The following is a 21,903-nucleotide window of genomic DNA, read 5'->3' on the forward strand; positions in this document are numbered from 1 at the left end:
AATATCAAAATAGCTCAAATTTAAGGGACTAATATCTAAAAAACACCTTTAGGAAAACTATAATATATGGTAGAGAATCTATCTCAATGAAACGTATAAAATCATCTTTTTTTCTTGAAGCGGTTGATAGATAAAGAGTTAACCACCGCTGATGGTAAAAGCGAAGCCCTAAATGTTCGAGGCAGAAACATGGAATGTGATTCTAACAATAAAACCAAGTCAAGGTCAAAATCAAAGACTAAGGATAAAGGCAGAAACATGGAATGTGATTCTAACAATAAAACCAAGTCAAGGTCAAAATCAAAGACTAAGGATAAGTTTTGTAACTATCGCAAGAAGAAATAGCATGTCAATGAATGAATGTTAGAAGCTTTGAATAAAGATAAGAAGACAAGTCAGAGCACAAAAGATTTTGCAAAGTCTAGCGTTATTGAGGATGAGTCTGATGGTTTTGATCTATTGGCTACAAATTCAAGTAGATGCAAGGATGACAGGATTTTAGATTCCGATTGTACATATCGCATGTGCTCTAGTCGGAATTTGTTTTCCATCTGCAAATCAATTAAATGTGGAGTTGTGCTAAATGATTCTCCTTGTAAAGCGAGTGGCATTAAGTACAATTGAAGTTAGAACGTTGAGGACAATGTTAGATGTTCGTCATGCTTTAGATTTAACAAAGAATCTCAACTCTCTAGGCACTTTTGGAGCCAACGAGTGCAAGTACTTAGCCGAAGGTGGAACTTTGATTGTTACTAGCCTAGTTGTCATGAAGGCAAGAATCAGTAAATATGATGCGTGTGCTTACTTGAGGAGATTGAATGATGGTTTCTTCATTTACTTACCATTATATGTCGACATAGGACTAAGGATAAATTTGATTTGAACAAGTTAAAGACTTTGCCTAGTAAAGCATTTGAAATGGAACGCCTGCAGGGAGCAGCAAAAAAACTTGGAGTGGATATTTTTAGATATCAGAAACAAAAAAGTTGTGTGGTTATCACAGAAGAACTACATTGAGAAAGTTCTATTTGTCCGAGTAAGTGCACAATCGAGCAGAAATAATTACGAAGAACAACTACGAGAATAAACGATAAGTTATTAGAAGCGCATAATTTACATAGTTCACCCAATTTGAGCTACATCCACGACAAAGGCAAAGGCGTTAAAGAGAAATTTCACAGTGATCTCTCAACGACAAAAGCCTTAGACTCTCAAAGAACCCTTTTAAAACTCTCTATAATACCAAAAAGACATCAGCAAGAAGAAGATATTAACCTTGCTTAAGATTTTAAGGAAATTTAAAAATAAAAAAATTAACCTTTCTTAAGATTTTAACTAAAAAAGAATTTTGCTTCAATACAACTTCGACAGATTATGCACAAAACTACTCAAATGTTTAGAGTTAAACACAAAACTACTCAAATATTTAACTTCAGAATTGTTGGGGCCCCTTTCAGTGAAAAGGACACCCTCCAAAAAGTGGCGTATGCTGCTTGGATGTGGAGAGCACACGGTATTCTTTAGTAAAAGGCGAAAGAATAGTTCGCTCTGTGCTCACCACGCAGCTGCGTGCCCTTTACTAACCGAGGACCAGTGAGTTATAACACGCAGCGGAAGCCAGAGATTTCAATCCCCGTCGATGTGGGACTAATATGCATCAGTCTCTTCATCGTTCCTAGTCTATTTGCATGATCGAAGGGCTCTGATTGAAAATTCCCCTCGTAAGCACATTAATTGAAGCATAAATAGGATTACGCCTTCATTCACGTCGACATTGAAATGTTGGTTAGATGGAATTTCTGAACGTCAACAAAACTAAAATTAACCATTTCAATGTATACATGAATATGCATACATTAATACGTATCCATGAACGCCACAACACCAGGAAGTACGTATACAGGCCACTCATTTCTTCGTGCTTGAGCCAACAATCTCATTTGAGCGTGAGCTTCATGAATATTCCATTTTCTATCCACAACAAAATGATTACTTTAATCTTCCTTTTCTTTTCATTTTCTTTTCTTTTATTTATTTATAAGCAGCTGATGACGATGTCTATGGCTCCAAAATCAGAATGATGCGAGAGATGAGATAGGAATATTTATGCAATGTTGGCCAAAAAAAAAACATGATAAATAATAAAAGAAAATATTTTTTACATATTTCTCCTTCACACTATTTTTTGCTCTCGTCTTCTTCTTTTTTCTCAACTGATACTGAACTATGGTCTCCGCAATATGAAATTTGGAATGTGGATATTATTAGTGATATAATAGATTCAAACAATTTAATCCGAATCCTTTTGTATATCTCATTTTGTGAATATATATATGTTTTGGGCACCATTTGTTTAATAATTCCCAAAAATAAAAGTATCAAGTTGCTATTTGTCACATTCGCCAAAAGAATCTATCTTTGTCCTTACGCTTTATTTCCCCGAGGGGTTAATTAATAAAGATCTTGGTTTGGGTCTAGACGGAAGAAAAAAAAATGCCAACGGGAAATATCATCTCCGTTGCAGTTGTGCAAATGCTCTTCATTATTTGGAGCCAAATCTTGTTTCTTAGTCGGTTAAGAGTCATCATTTTAATAAAAAAAATTTTTTTATCGCAATCATCATTTTTAGTTAGTTTAGTGATAATAGAAAGGTCTATACATGTTACTTGTATTAAAGGTTGTTTTCTGGTTTGCCGTAAAAGATAAACGCCGTAACAAACGTTACATGCAACACTTTCGATCATACGTAGGAAATCACCTTAACTAAAAACATGAATTCGACTAAAAACGCATCGAAAATTTCAAAAGAAGCAACCGGCTAGAAATAGAACTAAAGCATTATCTACCAAAATCTGTAGACATCAAAGGCTGAAGTTAGTAACTAAGAAGAGAGAACAGCAAGGACATCAGATTCTCTCAAAGCGATGTAATCTGAACCTTCGATCTCCACCTTTGAACTCACTTCCTGCATACTTCGAATACAACACAGTGCTTCCTGGGCTCAGGCTTGCTTGTTTCCTGTTGCCCTCCTCATCCAGTGGCCCAGGCCCAACTGCAACCACCTGCTCAAGTACAGCACACAGATGACGTACTCGCATCGTGCAGGGAAGTTAATAAGGGCTATTTGTAGTTTAATACCCCAAAGTTTCACCGAGTTCTAACTTTGACACACTGGAGCCGCTAGTTTCAGAGTTTTTGCTAGTCCATTATGTTTGAGAAAATGAAGAAATGTATATATTCATGATTTAAATTTCAATGATATCAGGTGATAACTGAATGTAAAGCTTGGTCAAATCCTTCATCAACAATGCTACATGGTCATTCCCAAATTCAGCAATTGACTGCTATATATAGAAATCACCAAGCCAAAACCAAGGACCAATATCATCAGAACTGCTTACTAGTTTCAGCTGCAAAAAATCTCTTCAAAGAATACTACTCCTAAGGCCATCATAAGCTAATACATGCCAGATCTTCTTGCAAGAGGTGGGGGAAAACATTAACTTGGATACCTCCAATGCCGACTTTAGTTCCACTAAGACCTCCGCAGCTCGCGGAGTTCTCTAACGCGGTAGCTCGTCTTTCATCGACGATCACTACTTATCCTGTCGAATGTTTAGTGCGTAACTATATAACAATATGCAGAGCCCCTTGAACATCTTCAAGGTAAATCATACGCAAAGTACAATGATGAATCCGCTTTCTGTAATGCTTTAAAAAGCTAGCAATTGCAAGCTATCCAATTCCTCGTGGACTTGCATCAAAGAAACCCAAATTAAAACAGCAGTATATTCAAACCAGCAAATTGAAAGCGCATACCCACAGTATTAGCAGCGATGAGCAGCTCGCCGACGGCCTTGACGGCATCGATCAGCGCCGACGCCTGGTTAGTGTGCGGCATCCGCTGATGCGACACCACCGATCGCAGCAGCTCCGCCGTCTGCCTCGCGCTCGCATGCGATCCCTCGATCTTACGGCGCTTGAGCTTGAGCACGGTTAAAATATTTTCCAAAATTTTAGCCAACAGACTCAAACCTCATATCACTTCCCTAGTAGACCAATCTCAATCTGCCTTTCAACATGGTAAGTCAGCTCTAGATTCCTTCCTTCTTGCTCACGAAATGATCAACTTCTGTTCATCAGGCAAGAAAGAGTTGTGTGCCATCAAGGTTGATTTTTATAAGGCCTTTGATTGTGTGAGTTGGGACTTTCTCATCAACCTCCTCAAAGCTAGAGGCTTCAGTAACACATGGTGCTCCTGGATTCTTAACCTCCTATCTTCTGCCAAATCTGCAGTCCTAGTTAATGGCTCTCCTTCAGCTTTCTTTCAATGCCATAGGGGACTCAAACAGGGTGACCCCCTCTCCCCACTCCTATTTCTGCTCATTGTTGATGTCCTGACCAAGATGATCTCACAAACAGGGTGACCCCCTCTCCCCACTCCTATTTCTGCTCATTGTTGATGTCCTGACCAAGATGATCTCCTCTAGTGCTCTCTCAGGAGACCTCACTGATCTTAATCTGAAAGGGGAGCTTAATCATATTAGAACCCTCCAGTTTGCAAATGACACCCTTATTTTCTGCAAAGCCACTCGTAGAGACATTCTCACTCTCAAAATCATCCTCCGTCTCTTTGGTCTTACTTCTGGACTATCCATGAATCAGGCCAAATCTCACCTCTACTATCTGGGTAGAATCCCCAACAAAGGTACCACTCTCGCTAACTATCTTAACTGCTCTCTTGGTACCCTTCCTTTCTCCTATCTTGGCCTTCCCCTTAAAAGGGGTTCTCTTTCCAGATTAGAGTGGCAACCCATGCTCGACTCTCTTTCAAAAAAGTTGTCTGTGTGGAAACAAAAATCTCTATCTATTGGTGGTAGACTCACTCTTCTCAATTCAGTTCTATCTTCAATCCCTCTTTACTATATGTCCTTCTTTAAACTCCCTTCCTGGCTCATCAACTCCATTGATAGAATTAGAAGGAGATTTCTATGGGGTTGCTACCCCAACACTTCCAAACCTAGGAGTTTAATCAGCTGGGGAACTGTTTGTAAACCCAAGGTTGAGGGGGGTCTTGGAGTCATCAACCTCCACTCTTTCAACCAGGCTCTTCTATCCAAGTGGTTATGGAAAATCAGTCTCAAAAACTCATTCATTAGCAAGGTCATTTGGTCTATATATTCATCCAATTCCTCCAACCCTTTAGTGAGTCCTCCCAAGGCATCAGCCTCCAACTTGTTCAGAGACCTTTTTGGTATTCATGACTCTTTCTTTAGCCAGGTTCAGTGGTCTATAGGGGACGGCACTTCTTGTAGATTCTGGCATGATAAATGGCTCGGTGCTAATACCCTCATGAGCTTATACCCAAGAATTTTTCAACTCGCCTTCTCTCATTCCAGCTCAGTCTTTTCCCAAGGTGTATTCATTAATAACGTATGGAGATGGCACCCCATCATCAGGAGAGCTCACTCCACAGTGACTAGAGAAGACATCAATCACTTGCACTCCATTCTAGCTCTATCCAAGACTCCGGACATTCAAGCACATGATAAGATTAGTTGGCCCCTACATCAATCCAGTGAGTTCACCGTCAACTCATACTACAGATTCCTTGTCTCAGGGGGCATTACATCTCACTTATTCAACTTCATTTGGAAATCTCCCACTCCCCACAAAGTCAAAATTTTCCTTTGGCTCCTTAGCCATCAGAAGCTTCAAACAAAAGATGTGCTCTCCAAAAAAGGGTGGACGGGTGACAATACATGTCCTTTATGTAATTCTGCTAGCGAGACCCATGAACATCTTTTTGCCAATTGTTCAGTCCTGAGAGAAGTTTGGTTTCTGATCACCCATAACCTCTCCTCTGACATTTGGCCGCAAGATATCTCAGCTCTTCTCTCTGGATCCTCTAACCAGTTTTGTGACTACCGTATCAGATGCCTATGGAGAGTTCTCCTGCCCTGTTGCTGTTGGAGAATCTGGTTTAGCAGAAATAATAAGATTTTTAATGGTGTATCTACATCTCCCATGATCATAGCAGCTCATATTGCCCGTTTTACCTTGTTATGGACAGGTGCTGCCTCAGGAAGAAGAGCAGCGAGCATGCACAGAGCAGCAATCGGTCTAGGTTTGAAGGAGCTAGCCAAAGCTGCTCAGGATGATGGATGTAGGCGTCTAAAATTGTCTACGAGAGCCCGCACGAAATCCGAAGCAATGAATGGGCGAGTCAAAGAGATTCACCTAATCAGCTCACGCACGTCGCTCAGCGCACTCACGCCATTCAACCCGTGCACGCCGGTCAACGCGCGTACGTCAGATCATCTCGTGTGTGTCGGTCAACGTGCTCTCGTCAACCGACTCGTGCGCGCCGGTCAACGCGCGCACGTCAACCAACTCGTGTGCGCTGGTCAACGAGCACACATCAACAAACTCGTGCGCCGATCAACGCACGCACGTCAATCACCTCGTGCGCGCCAGTCAACGCGCACACATCAACCAACTCGTGCGCGCCGGTCAAACGCGCACACGACAAACCGCCTCGTCATGTGCGGGTCGGAATGATCCGACCCGCACAAGCGCAGGTCGGATGATTCCGACCCGCGCAAGTGCGGGTCGGATTAATCCGACCCGCACAAGCGCGGGTCGGATGATTCCGACCCGCGCGAGCGCGGGTCGGATTATTCCGACCCGCGCGAGCGCGGGTCAGATCGTTCCGCCGCGCAGTCTAATATTTCAAATCACGTTTTGACGGTTTTAAATTGGTTTTTTGCAGGGTTTATCGGTTCCAGAGGTTCTTAACTGACTTGAGATCATCCCCAAACGTGGTTAGGCTGCTGTTGACTGAAGATAGAGCCAAATCACTTATTCTCATCCAAATAACCGCATTCGAGGCCTATAAATATGAGCCAAAGGCCTCCATTTTCTGGATCTGGAATTTTATCAAGAGGACGAGGTGCTGCTGGATTGGAGAGTGAAGGAGCACGAAATTTCAGCAAAGGACAGCGAGATCCCGGCGAACTTCGGAACAAAGGAGAAGCCGTTCGAAGGATCCGAAGCTCGTACGTCCGTTCCTTGAGATTAGGCTTTGTCTTAATCTCGAGAAGAGCCCTGATATCGCTTTGTCGATTACAGGACTTCAAGCAAATACCCCCTTGGTGAGGTAGAAGCTCTGCCAAATTTTCATCAACCGGATCTGATTCGCGGTCGTCCACGGATTAACCCCGGCACCGGCGAAGAACCCACGCAAGCAAGAGCCGATAAACGGATCTTGCGTTTATTTTCAAGAAAGTTGTAATCTTTTTCTTTTGTTATTTGAATTCATTTGTAACGTTTAATGAAATCAATGACTAAGGTGACTTTCGACGAAAACAATGGAGTTGGGGAAAATTTCTAATCTCATCATCTCCCCTTTTGTTATTTTGTGGATATTGGTCCAACAGAACCAATAGCTCTTGTTTTGTAATATTTGTCTAAAGTACTATATCTAGTTCTAGTTGTGTAGCAGGGTCTATAGGAACCATCTTTGATTTGACTTGGTGGGTGACGACAAGGTCCGCTCCCCACTGGTTATATCATCTATTGGTTCTTATTATCCTCTTTTTTGTCTGGTTTTACTTGTAATTACTCCATCCCTTTTGTTCTATACATATCTAATATATATGAACAGGGAATCTCTCCCTGTTTTTTTGGTTCAAAAAAAAAAAAATGATATCAGGTGATATCTATGCAGAACTCTGAACGGTGGTGTAACAAAAGATATTAAAGTTGAAAAGTGGAGAAAGTTGAGTGTTTTTTTTTTTTGTCGAATTCATAGCTCAGGTTATCAAAGTTAAAGATCAGCGAAACTTTTGGGTATTAAAGTGCAGTTAACCCAAGTTATAATATAGATGATCGAGGAGGAGACAAAAACAAAAATAGATGTCCTATTCAGTCTTGTTAAGAACCATGAAACTGTGTAATATCTTACTGTGCCAATGGAAGGCTTCTCCTTGGTAGCATCAGTAAGCAGCAAGCCTCCTGCAGTTTTCTCCTCAGCTACTGCAACCTGATTTTGAAAGAGAACTTAAGTTACTCTTGCAAATGTTTCTCTCAGACAGCTGGCTAATTGCTTTCAGGAAGATTCAATATAAAGGAATGTATATGCAGCCAAACTTACCGGATTACATGTGACATGCATAGGTTGAACACTAAAGCAAATGCAAAGCTTTGTTATAAGTTGTGATCAATTTTTATGGACAATAAACCATGAGTTCTATCCATTTTCATTTGTTTTGACCTAACGGAAATTATTCGTCGTACTTCAAAATATGCAATTTTCATGGGACCATACAAAAACTATTTGACGTACTTCAAAATACACAAATTGCTATGGACTATAATCCACGATTTTTGCCCATTTTCATTTGTTTCGACCTTATAATAATAATTTGGCGTACACAATTTTCACGGGCTATACATAACCCATAATTTTCACCCGTTTTCATTTGGTTCGACCTAATAGAAACTATTTGGCATACTTCAAAATACACAATTTTCATGGGCCATAACCCATAATTTTTGTCCGTTTTTATTTGTTTCGACCTTATAGAAAGCATTTAGCATGCTTCAAAATGCGTAATTTTCATGGGTATAACCCACGATTTTTGTCCATTTTCACTTAAGTCAACCTTTTAGATATCCGGCGTACTTCAAAATACACAATTTTCATGGGCTATAACCCACGATTTTCATGGGACATAACCCATAATTTTTGTCCGTTTTATTTGTTTCGACCTTATAGAAAGCATTTAGCATGCTTCAACATGCGTAATTTTCATGGCTATAACCCACGATTTTTGTCCATTTTCAGTTAAGTCAACCTTATAGATATCCGACGTACTTCAAAATACACAATTTTCATGGGCTATAATCCACAATTTTAGTCCATTTCTATTTGTTTCTACCTTAAACAAATTATTTGGCATACTTCATTCAAAATTTTCATGGACTATATGTTGAGTATCTACTCAAACTCCAAGTTAGAATAGAGTTTTTAATTCTTTGTATAACTTCATGAGAATTAGATAAGGTTAGGGATCTATCATGATTAGGAGTTCGGGTTCCATCATGATTGGGAGTTTGAATCTTATTCTAATTAGGAAGTTAGGCTAGAGATAGAGTTTTGGTTTCTCTATATATATTCTTTTATTGTTAGAAGTGAAGAGAGAGAAGAGAGAGAGAGAGGGTTTGACAGTTTTTGTCCGTGCAAAAGATTGTAATTTGAAGGTGATAGCTGATTGATTTTGATTCCGTGGTTTTTTCCTGTTGAGGGTTTTCACGTTAAATCTTGTGTGATTTTATTTGTTGCGTTTGGTAGTTTTTTTGGTGATTTTTGCGAGATCTAAAAAAAAACCCTTCAAGTAGTATCAGAGCCGGGTTCGACGGTTCATGGAGATTCGAGATTTGCAACGACATTGGCGGCAATGGTACTGTAGCAATAGCACTGTCACCAAATCTTGTGTGATTTTATTTGCTGCGTTTGGGGGCTTTTTTGGGATTTTTGCGAGATCAACCCTTCAAGTAGTACCAGAACGGGGTTCGACGGTTCATGGAGATTCGAGATTTGCAACGACATTGGCGGCAATGGTACTGTAGCAACCGCGGTACTATAGCGGAGGAACTGTTTACAGCGACGGAACTGTTCATTGCACTGTAGCAGCAACAGATCCGACGGTTGAGATTGATTTGTCTTTTGACCGAGGATTTAGAGACGGATTTCGGTGATCCAGGAGTCGTTCCTAGGATTTTTTGACGTGCTGAGTTTGTTTTTGATGTCGGTTTTATCAAATTCAATATCTACAGGGACTGATTTGAGTTATGATCGTACTTAGAGGATGATGACTTCTTCGGGTCCGAAGTTTGATATTCGCTATTCAATGGCAAGACAAATTTTACAGTATAATAGTGCACGGTTCAAGATATTCTTGTGCAATAGCGTGTTGATCAAGCTTTGGAGGAGAAGAAACCTGAATGATTGAAGGATGTTGAATGGAGTTCCATGCAAAAAAGGACGGCTAGCACAATTCGTTTGGCACTTGTCCCCGAGATCAAGTATAATGGTATGCAAGAGACCACACCAAGGGGGCTGTGGGAAAGGCTCGAGGGGATTTATGCGTCGAAGTCAATGACCAATCGATTGTGTTTGAGGATGGAGCTTTATTCGTTGAAGATGGAAAAAGATACTACAATTCAAGACCACATCAATACCTTTAATCAGCTAGTTTACCAACTTATGAATATTGATGAGGAGATTAAAGAAGAAGAGCATGCACTACTCCTATTGTCTTCCTTGCCGAAGTCGTACAAGCCGTTAGGTCAGACGATAATTGCAGGAAAGCAGACTTTGAAGTTCGACAATGTGACAGCACTCCTACGTGAGAATAAAAGAATGATGAGAAAAGAGAGCGTATCTAATGGTGGTGAGAGTGCACTAGCTTTTGAAGGTTCTAATCGAGGGAGGAGTACGAGGAGATGTGACAGTTATCGAGGAAGGTCAAAATCTCGGGCCCGGGACGACAGCGAAAAGGAGTGCTATTATTGCTGAGAGAATGATCACATTCAGTTCAGATGTTCCCAGATGCGTAATGATTTGAAGAGTATTCGACAGATGAAGCTTCAAGAAAATGGGAAGAAGATGGACTCCTCAGTGGTTGTGTGTGAGGAAGATGTGGTTTTATTGATGCAGAGTATAGGTACTAATGTGAGTAACACTTAGGTGTTAGATTCTGCAGCCTCTATGCACGTTTGCAACAACAAAAATTATTTTAACACATTAAAGACAGATAAAGAATTTAACGACGTGATTGTTGGAAACAACGAGAAGATGAAGGTTGAAGGTGTTAGAAGTGTTCGCCTCAAGCTTCACACTGGGAAGGTCAGAATTCTTTATCATGTGAGATATGTGCCGACATGTGGTGCTAATTTAATTTCGTTGGGTGAGATGACATCACGTGAGTACAAGTATGTGGGTGAAGAAGAATGGTGCAATGTGTATAGAGATGGCAATTTGATTTTGCGAGGGAGGAAGAGTAGCAATCATATTTGCTATTTAGATGGGCGATCCGTTAATGGTGCAGATTACTCTTCTCAGACTCTAGTCCACAAGGGAGAGGTGAAGAACAAGATGAAGAGAGTGAGTTTTTCTGAAGTCGTTAAGACACTTGGAGATTTTTCTTCGAGGGAGGATATGTTAGGTATCTACTCAAACTCAAAGTTAGGATAGATTTTTTAATTCTTTGTATAACTTCATGAGAATTAGGTAAGGTTAGGGATCTATCATGATTAGGAGTTTGGGTTCCATCATGATTGGGAGTTTGAATCTTATTCTAATTAGGAAGTTAGGCTAGAGATAGGGTTTTGGTTTCTCTATATGTATCCTTTTATTGTTAGAAGTGAAGAGAGAGAAGAGAGAGAGGGTTTAGCAGTCTTTGTCCATGTAAAAGATTGTAATTTGAAGGTAATAGCTGATTGATTTTGATCCCGTGGTTTTTCTCTGTTGAGGGTTTTCACGTTAAATCTTGTGTGATTTTATTTACTACATTTGGTGGCTTTTTTGGGGAGTTTTTGTGAGATCTAAAAAAAACCCTTCACTATAACCAACCATGTTTATTTGTCGTGCATTTCGTACATTTCAACCCAGTAGAAATCAAGTTGTTTTCCCCCTAACAACGCAATTTTGATAGACAATAACCTGCGATTTCTGACCATATTTGTTTTGACCTAGTGAAACTTTTTTAATGTGCTTTAAAATTTGCAATTTCCATGTGCTATGATCCATGATTTTCTATCTATTAAGTTTGTTGAATGCATTGTTAAATCTTTCCAAGTTCTATTTTAAAATAAAATTAGGATACATTTAAGTTAGAAATTGGTGTAGGATTAATAGCAATTTAACAAATATTAATGGTTAAAACCCTCTAAAATTAACATATGAATGTTATATGGGAACTTTCGGATAAAAATTTCCACGTTTCCACGTTTTCATTTGTTTTGACCTAACAGAAATTATTTGACGTACTTTAAAATATGCAATTTTCATGGGACCATACAAAAACTATTTGACGTACTTCAAAATACACAAATTGCTATGGACTATAATCCACGATTTTTGACCATTTTCATTTGTTTCGACCTTGTAATAATAATTTGGCGTACTTCAAAATACGCAATTTTCACGGGCTATACATAACCCACGATTTTTGCCCATTTTCGTTTGATTCGACCTTATAGAAACTATTTGGCATACTTCAAAATACACAATTTTCATGGGCCATAACACAAAATTTTTGTCCGTTTTTATTTGTTTCGACTTTATAGAAAGCATTTAACATGCTTCAAAATGCGTAATTTTCATCGCACGATTTTTGTCATTTAGCATGCTATAACCCACGATTTTTGTCCATTTTCACTTAAGTCAACCTTATAGATATCCGACGTACTTCAAAATACACAATTTTCATGGGCTATAACCCACGATTTTCATGGGCCATAACCCATAATTTTTGTCCGTTTTATTTGTTTCGACCTTATAGAAAGCATTTAGCATGCTTCAACATCCATAACCCATAATTTTTGTCCGTTTTATTTGTTTCGACCTTATAGAAAGCATTTAGCATGCTTCAACATGCGTAATTTTCATGGCTATAACCCACGATTTTTGTCCATTTTCAGTTAAGTCAACCTTATAGATATCCGGCGTACTTCAAAATACACAATTTTCATGGGCTATAATCCACGATTTTAGTCCATTTTTATTTGTTTCTACCTTATACAAATTATTTGGCATACTTCATTCAAAATTTTCATGGACTATATGGTGGGTATCTACTCAAACTCCAAGTTAGAATAGAGTTTTTAATTCTTTGTATAACTTCATGAGAATTAGATAAGGTTAGGGATCTATCATGATTAGGAGTTCGGGTTCCATCATGATTGGGAGTTTGAATCTTATTCTAATTAGGAAGTTAGGCTAGAGATAGGGTTTTGGTTTCTCTATATATATCATTTTATTGTTAGAAGTGAAGAGAGAGAAGAGAGAGAGAGAGGGTTTGACAGTCTTTGTCCGTGCAAAAGATTGTAATTTGAAGGTGATAGCTGATTGATTTTGATTCCGTGGTTTTTTCCTGTTGAGGGTTTTCACGTTAAATCTTGTGTGATTTTATTTGCTGCGTTTGGTGGTTTTTTTTGGGATTTTTGCGAGATCTAAAAAAAACCCTTCAAGTAGTATCAGAGCCGGGTTCGACGGTTCATGGAGATTCGAGATTTGCAACGATATTGGCGGCAATGATACTGTAGCAATAGCACTGTCACCAAATCTTGTGTGATTTTATTTGCTGCGTTTGGTGGCTTTTTTGGGATTTTTGCGAGATCTAAAAAAAACCCTTCAAGTAGTATCAGAACGAGGTTCGACGGTTCATGGAGATTCGAGATTTGCAACGACATTGGCGGCAATGGTACTGTAGCAATCACTGTACTGTAGCGGAGGAACTGTTCACAGAGACAGAACTGTTCATTGTACTGTAGCAGCAACAGATCCGACGGTTGAGGTTGATTTGTCTTTTGACCGAGGATTTAGAGACGGATTTCGATGATCCAGGAGTCGTTCCTAGGATTTTTCGACGTGCTGAGTTCGTTTTTTATGTCGGTTTTATCAAATTCAATATCTACAAGGACTGATTTGAGTTATGATCGTAGTTAGAGGATGATGACTTCTTCGGGTCCGAAGTTTGATATTCGCTATTCAATGACAAGACAAATTTTACAGTATGACAGTACACGGTTCAAGATATTCTTGTGCAATAGCGTGTTGATCAAGCTTTGGAGGAGAAGAAACCTGAATGATTGAAGGATGTTGAATGGAGTTCCATGCAAAAAAGGACGGCTAGCACAATTCGTTTGGCACTCGTCCCCGAGATCAAGTACAATGTTATGCAAGAGACCACACCAAGGGGGCTGTGGGAAAGGCTCGAGGGATTTATGCGTCAAAGTCAATGACCAATCGATTATGTTTGAGGATAAAGCTTTATTTGTTGAAGATGGAAAAAGATACTGCAATTCAAGACCACATCAATACCTTTAATCAGCTAGTTTACCAACTTATGAATATTGATGAGGAGATTAAAGAAGAAGAGCATGCGCTACTCCTATTGTCTTCCTTGCCGAAGTCGTACAAGCCGTTAGGTCAGACGATAATTGCAGGAAAGCAGACTTTGAAGTTCGACAATGTGACAACACTCCTACGTGAGAATAAAAGAATGATGAGAAAAAAGAGCGTATCTAATGGTGGTGAGAGTGCACTAGCTTTTGAAGGTTCTAATCGAGGGAGGAGTACGGGAAGATGTGACAGTTATCGAGGAAGGTCAAAATCTCGGGCCCGGGATGACAGCGAAAAGGAGTGCTATTATTGCGGAGAGAATGATCACATTCAGTTCAGATGTTCCCAGATGTGTAATGATTTGAAGAGTATTCGACAGATGAAGCTTCAAGAAAATGGGAAGAATATGGACTCCTCAGTGGTTGTGTGTGATGAAGATGTGGTTTTATTGATGCAGAGTATAGGTACTAATGTGAGTAACACTTAGGTGTTAGATTCTGCAGCCTCTATGCACGTTTGCAACAACAAAAATTATTTTAACACATTAAAGACAGATGAAGAATTTAACGACGTGATTGTTGGAAACAACGAGAAGATGAAGGTTGAAGGTGTTAGAAGTGTTCGCCTCAAGCTTCACACTGGGAAGGTCAGAATTATTTATCATGTGAGATATGTGCCGACATGTGGTGCTAATTTAATTTCGTTGGGTGAGATAACATCACGTGAGTACAAGTATGTGGGTGAAGGAGAATGGTGCAATGTGTATAGAGATGGCAATTTGATTTTGCGAGGGAGGAAGAGTAGCAATCATATTTGCTATTTAGATGGGCGATCTGTTAATGGTGCATATTACTCTTCTCAGACTCTAGTCCACAAGGGAGAGGTGAAGAACAAGATGAAGAGAGTGAGTTTTTCTGAAGTCGTTAAGACACTTGGAGATTTTTCGTCGAGGGAGGATATGTTAGGTATCTACTCAAACTTCAAGTTAGGATAGAGTTTTTAATTCTTTGTATAACTTCATGAGAATTAGGTAAGGTTAGGGATCTATCATGATTAGGAGTTTGGGTTCCATCATGATTGGGAGTTTGAATCTTATTCTAATTAGGAAGTTAGGCTAGAGATAGGGTTTTGGTTTCTCTATATGTATCCTTTTATTGTTAGAAGTGAAGAGAGAGAAGAGAGAGAGGGTTTAGCAGTCTTTGTCCGTGTAAAAGATTGTAATTTGAAGGTAATAGCTGATTGATTTTGATCCCGTGGTTTTTCCCTGTTGAGGGTTTTCACGTTAAATCTTGTGTGATTTTATTTACTACATTTGGTGGCTTTTTTGGGGGGGGTTTTGCGAGATCTAAAAAAACCCTTCACTATAACCAACCATGTTTATCATTTGTCGTGCATTTCGTACATTTCAACCCAGTAGAAATCAAGTTGTTTTCCCCCTAACAACGCAATTTTGATAGACAATAACCTGCGATTTCTGACCATATTTGTTTTGACCTAGTGAAACTTTTTCAATGTGCTTTAAAATTTGCAATTTCCATGTGCTATGATCCATGATTTTCTATCTATTAAGTTTGTTGAATGCATTGTTAAATCTTTCCAAGTTCTATTTTAAAATAAAATTAGGATACATTTAAGTTAGAAATTGGTGTAGGATTAATAGCAATTTAACAAATATTAATGGTTAAAACCCTCTAAAATTAACATATGAATGTTATATGGGAACTTTCGGATAAAAATTTCCACGTTTGCATAACATAGGGTAATAACATGTCAATTAACAACTCAGGGTATATATATGCTACGAAATACAACTGAGGGTACATGAGTGCTAAAGGAGTGAAACTATTAGGTATTTAAGTGCTATTACGCCTTGGTTGTAGTATATATAATAATGTTTGTATGCCATTATATGTATACCAGTTGTGAACCACCGCTCATTTTATGTTATCTGAACACATTAGATAGTCGTCATTGGAAGCTATTTGAGTTGACTTAGGATGTACATGAACACTAATGCCGACTTTGTTCTTGCCAATGGTTCTACCATCACCAACTTCAACCACCTCACCATTCTGGGGCTTTGATTGAGCAGCAGTTGGCAGCAATATGCCTCCCGTTGTTTTCTCCTCAGAAGACTTGATCTTCATCAGCACTCTATCGCCCAAGGGCTTAACAGAAGTATACTGAAACCATGATCAGATTTCGAAGAGTTAGCATTGAAATCCAATTTTATCTATGCTCAGGAATGAATTTTCAAAAGGATGAATTTGGAAGTTTTAAACATCAAAAAGATAGATAGTTGATTTCTCTTTACAGTTACATGGACAATTTTAAAAATTTTAGAAAGCCGGTACCAAACATAACAAACATAACATCAAAGGTCTTTTTCCTTGCACCAAAGTTATGAAGTCATGGTGAACGTTGGGGTTATATTTTTATTCCCAAACATTCCCTAAGGATTGCATGCTACTTTCATGGACCGAAAGATGGATTCACACAACATCATCATTTATACCCCCACCCCCCAAAAAAAAAAATCCACTTCAAGTTCGTTGCTTGCAGGAATATTTGAACCTTATTTGCTTTGGTACCGTGTCAAAGACACTTCCACTACATCAAAATTCCAAGTTACGGTGGACTGAGGGTTATATTATTACACTCCAACACATGCAATATAATAAATAATGCTTGCATTAAAAAAAAAGTAAAGAGCTGGCAGATTCAGTTAGTCACCCACTAACCTTGTTGCGCGCCTTTGCGGAAGCGTGCTCGCACACCGAACGAGTCCGTAAGCATGTGAGAAGAGAAATAAACCTAACTCGAGTACAATCCAAATAAATATGACAAACCAATCACAAACACAGATATTTTACGTGGTTCGGCAATTTGCCTACGTCCACAGGAGCGACACAAATAATTTCTTATTAATCGTAAGAAGTTACAAATAAGAAAGAAGATCTCAATCTTGAGATCTCTCAATCAAATAGCAGGTGATTTTAATATAAAATCACCGCTCAAACACTCTTCAAATAACTCTCTCTTAATTACCCCCTTTATAATTCACCAACCCCCTTCTCCTTAGTTAATAAGAATAGGACAAATTTGGGGATAAAATCGCAGAGAGAATAAAACCACCGTCGCTGAAAATTTCACAACTCCGCTCAAACCCCTCTCGTGAATAGAGTTTCCCTTTTATAGGGAAACCCTAGACCTCCGATCCAGCTGGCATCCACTCGCACAAGAGGCGCGGGCGAACACATCACGAGTAAGCGAGCTCGTGATCACACAGGCCAGGCGACCCACAATAGGCGAGCCCCATCTCCACACCAGGCGAGCCCTCGCCCTCGCCCTTGCCTGCAGTCGAGCTTCACGCCTCTCCATGCCCGCGCTTCAGGCGAGCTCCACCAGGTACGTTCTTCTTCAATTCTCCACATCGTTCATCATTTAATAAGCCTCAAATTTTGGACGAACACCAGAAGAACACCGCAAGAGCCAAACCAGGCCCAAAATAGCTACACCATTATACTATGGCTGCCTACGTACCCTCTGACTGAGATCAAGCTAATCGTAGTTCTGCCAAATGGTCGTCAACGGCCTCAATAATTATAAATGTGTAACAATTTTTAACAATGATCAAACTTGTTGCTCGGAACCATCTTTGTGAGCATATCCGTCGGATTATCCTTCGTGTGGACCTTCACTATCTCTACATCTCCATCTTCAAGAACATCTGGACGAAGTGATAACGAACGTCAATGTGTTTCATTCTCGCATGAAAAACCTGATTCTTCACCAAATAAATAACACTCATACTATTACAATGAATAGTGACGAACCGCTGTGATATACCAAGTTCCTCCAAAAGTTCTCGAAACCAAATAACCTCCTTCACAGCCTCCGTAATCGTCATATACTCTGCCTCCATCGTAGACAAAGTCACCGTAGACTGTAAGGTGCATCTCTAACACACCGACGTACGGATCAAAGTGAACACATATCCCGTCGTAGACCGGCGCTTATCCAAATCTCCAGCATAATCCGAATTAACGTAGCCAATACATAACTGCCCACTTGTAGTGTCCCGCTCATAAATCATACCAATATTGAGCGTACCTCAAATGTACCTCAAAATCCATCCCACGGCGTCCCATTGACCCACTCCTGAATCGTGCATGTATCTCGAAACCATGCTCATCGCCTGTGACAAATCTGATCTCGTACATACCATCACGTACATCAAGCTCCTAACCGCGCTCGCATATGGAGTCTTCGACATCAACTCTCGATCTTCAACTGTTATCTGTGAAAGATCAGCTAAAAGTTTCAAATGGGCTCCCAATGGTACACTAACTGGCTTCGTATCCATGCTAACATGAAATCGTTGTAGAACTTTCTTCAAATAAGCCACCTGTGTCAAACAAATTCTGTCATTCTTCTTGTCTCTGCCGATCTTCATCCCTAAAATGCGCTTCGCCTCACCCAAATCACCGCTCAAACTCTCTTCCAAGGTCTTAAATATCGGTTATCGGTGATTTTTCGGACAGTCAAAATCCTTATCGGATAGCAAAAATCGGAGATATATCGGGGATAAGTAGTATTTATCAGAGTGATATACCATATGATGTATATATATAATATAATACCCCAAATTGTAATCTAACCATACTCCCCTCTTTCATTCTCTCAACCTCACTAAATAACTAGAGAAAAACCAACTGAATAGTGAATATTATTTGTTGCTACAACTTTAGAAGTTGTGTTGAGGGCGTGACGTCGATGGAGAGTCCAAGTCATATTGTCGAAGTCACAGTTGATGATGGTGTCGATGGAGAGAGCTCGACATCGATGGAGAGAGCTCGGCATCGATGGAGAGCTCAGCGTCGGTCAACGTCGTCAAGTCAATCAGATCAGTTGATGATGACGTCGATAGAGAGAGCACAACATCAGTCGAAGTCGTCAAATCGATGAAGTTAATGTCGATGAGAAAGCAGCGTCGAATGGTCGAAGTTGATAGCGTTGAGGTCAGCGGAGTCCGAAGAGGAGCGGAGGCGAGCATCGAAGTCGGCGAGGCGAGCGTCAAGGTCGACGAAGTCCAAAGAGAAATGGAGATCAGAGGATTAGGGCAGTGGGCACAGCCACACAAATGAGGGGAGAGACAACGGATGATTAGGGCTACTTAATCGACTTTAAGTTTTATTGTAAAGAACGGATCGTGTCGGATTTCAAGTTCACTAAAAAACTACTCATTACCCAAAATCACAACCATATAGCGTGGCCCGATAATTCCGATTTTTAGAACCGCTAATATCGGCCGATAATCACCTTTATCGCCGCATTATTGCCGATAAACCCCAAAAAAGATAACTGATTTAAATTCTAACTTATCCTATCAGAAAGCTCCCAAAACCGATAACTCGGAGATAATATCGGATTATCGACCGATATTTAAAACCTTGCTCTCTTCAAATAACTCTCTCTTAATTACCCCCTTTATAATTCACCAACCCCCTTCTCTTTAGTTAATAAGAACAGGACAAATTTGGGTATAAAATCGCAGAGAGAATAAAACCACCGCCGCTGAAAATTTCACAGCTCCACTCAAACCCCTCTCGTAAATAGGGTTTCCCTTTTATAGGGAAACCCTAGACCTCCGATCCAGCTGGCATTAGCTGGCATCCACTCGCACAAGAGACGTGAAGCTCGCATGCAGGCGAGGGCGAGGGCTCGCCTGGTGTGGAGATGGGGCTCGCCTATTGTGGGTCGCCTGCGGGCCTGAAGAAACCCTAGACCTCCGATCCAGCTAGCATTAGCCGGCATCCACTGGCACAAGAGGCGCGAGCGAACACATCACGAGCAAGCGAGCTCGTGATCACACAGGCGAGGTTCGAAGCTTCTGGCGAGCTCCCAAGCCTCTCCACGACCGCAAGCTTCTGGCGAGCTCCCAAGACTTTGAGGGCTTTGTAGAAGAGAATGTTAAAACTTAAGGACATTGTAGAAGAAAAGGGTAGAACTTGGGGGCTTTATTGTGAAAAAAAGAATGTTGAGGGCTTCGTAGAGAAGAGCCATAAAACTTAGGAGCTTCTATGTCAAAAATAAAACCATAGGGCCTTTTTAAAAAAAGGAAGTAAAACTTAGGGGCCTCTAGACTACTCCTCTCTTTCTCCACCTCCCAAAAAAACGCAACCACTTCTGGATAGTTGCAGTACATAAAAGCTCAAATTTAGAGCAAATTACTCGACTGAATCCTAAGGGCTTGTTTGGATTGAGGGGAATGAGGGTGAAGGGAAGTTAGGGGAACCATTCACCTCCATTCACTTTGTTTGGGAACACTTAGGAGGTGAAGTTAATTCACCTCCATTCACCTTGGTTCACCCCCTAATAGTATAAAAATTGTTACCTCCAAATTAGGGTGTAACCAAGGAAAAAAGAATTCCCTTCCCTTCCCTTCACTCAGTTTCCCTTAACTTCCCTTCACCCCTTACGAATCCAAACAGGCCCAAGTAAATTCTAAAAAAACCAACATTTCCCTCCAAATAAAGAAAAATGAATTTTTTTTGGGAAATAGTTGGCATTTATACCGTAGGGGCGACCACAGTGGCAGCCTTAATAGCCAGTCCCCTGAACCTCCTCCGATCGATTCCAGGTCCCAACGATCCAATTGCGGGAGAAACCCTAAACGTCGACGGTGAGGATCCAAGCCCACCGAAGCTCGGAACTCCCTTACTCATCGCCAATCGCGATCCAATTTGCTGTGAAGTCGCCATCAATTATAAACTGCGACTAAACAATTTTGGGAACCATTTTCAGATTGAGCGAGAATAAGAAATGAGGAATTGTAACGGGAAATAGGGATCGCATCACGTACAGATTGGGTGAGAAAGTTGATAAATTTGAGAGATTTTGGAATTTATGGATAAACCCTTGGCTGGGAGAATTGGAAAAAAGCCCTAGCGCGCTTTATCGGTTAGGATAGTTTCGGTGCTCCTTAAGAAGTCTTTATCTATCTGGTACCATCACGCGCCGTGTGTTTCAGCGCTAAGACTTGATAGTTTTAATTATTGGGTAACTTACACTAAACCCCCAAACCCTTTCATTATGTTGCAGTAAACGCCAATAACTTTCAAAAGCACATCAAACCCCATTGGCTTTTGCAGAAAAGCGCCGTAATCAATTAGCCCAAAAGAGTATACATAGACCAGGATGTTGTTATTTGACACGTCGACACCGTAATTTTTAAACACACTCCACCTGATATGCATTTTATAGGCAAAATGACACTTCAATACCGTATTGTTTCACCACATTTACACTTCCTACGTTGTAAAAAGAAGCACATAAATACCCTGAATTATCGACCATTAGAATATGGTAAACGCCGTTAAAAAATCCCTTATGACAAAAATATCCCTCCATAGAAATTAATAAAACAAAAAGGACGGGTATAGTGGTAAATAAGATCAAAAATGGATCAATGCGATTATAAGATCTCACGTGCCAATCACATGGGAATATCCCTAGAAATATTCATACGTACAACTAACAAAAAATTCTAGTGTGCCATTTTTTTACGACTAGGGGATCAAAATACTACTTTTTTTACAATTTGTTGCTTTTTAAAGTTTAGGGTATTTAACTGTAAAGTGGCAAGACAATAGGGTATTCAAGTGCCATCTATTTAGATAATTCGCGTAAATACTCTTGGAATTTTAATCAAGTGCCAAAAGACTATAACACATGCTACCCTTTTTTTTTTTTTTTTTTTTTTTTAAACC

The 21,903-nt window shown here is 39.9% G+C and overlaps 1 pseudogene; it reads right to left on the reverse strand.

The window, feature by feature from the left end:
• On the reverse strand, positions 2,798 to 21,067 carry LOC109849994 (annotated as a pseudogene).

The sequence above is a fragment of the Asparagus officinalis genome, chromosome 7 (assembly GCF_001876935.1).
Source record: "Asparagus officinalis chromosome 7, Aspof.V1, whole genome shotgun sequence".
Lineage (NCBI taxonomy): Eukaryota > Viridiplantae > Streptophyta > Magnoliopsida > Asparagales > Asparagaceae > Asparagus > Asparagus officinalis.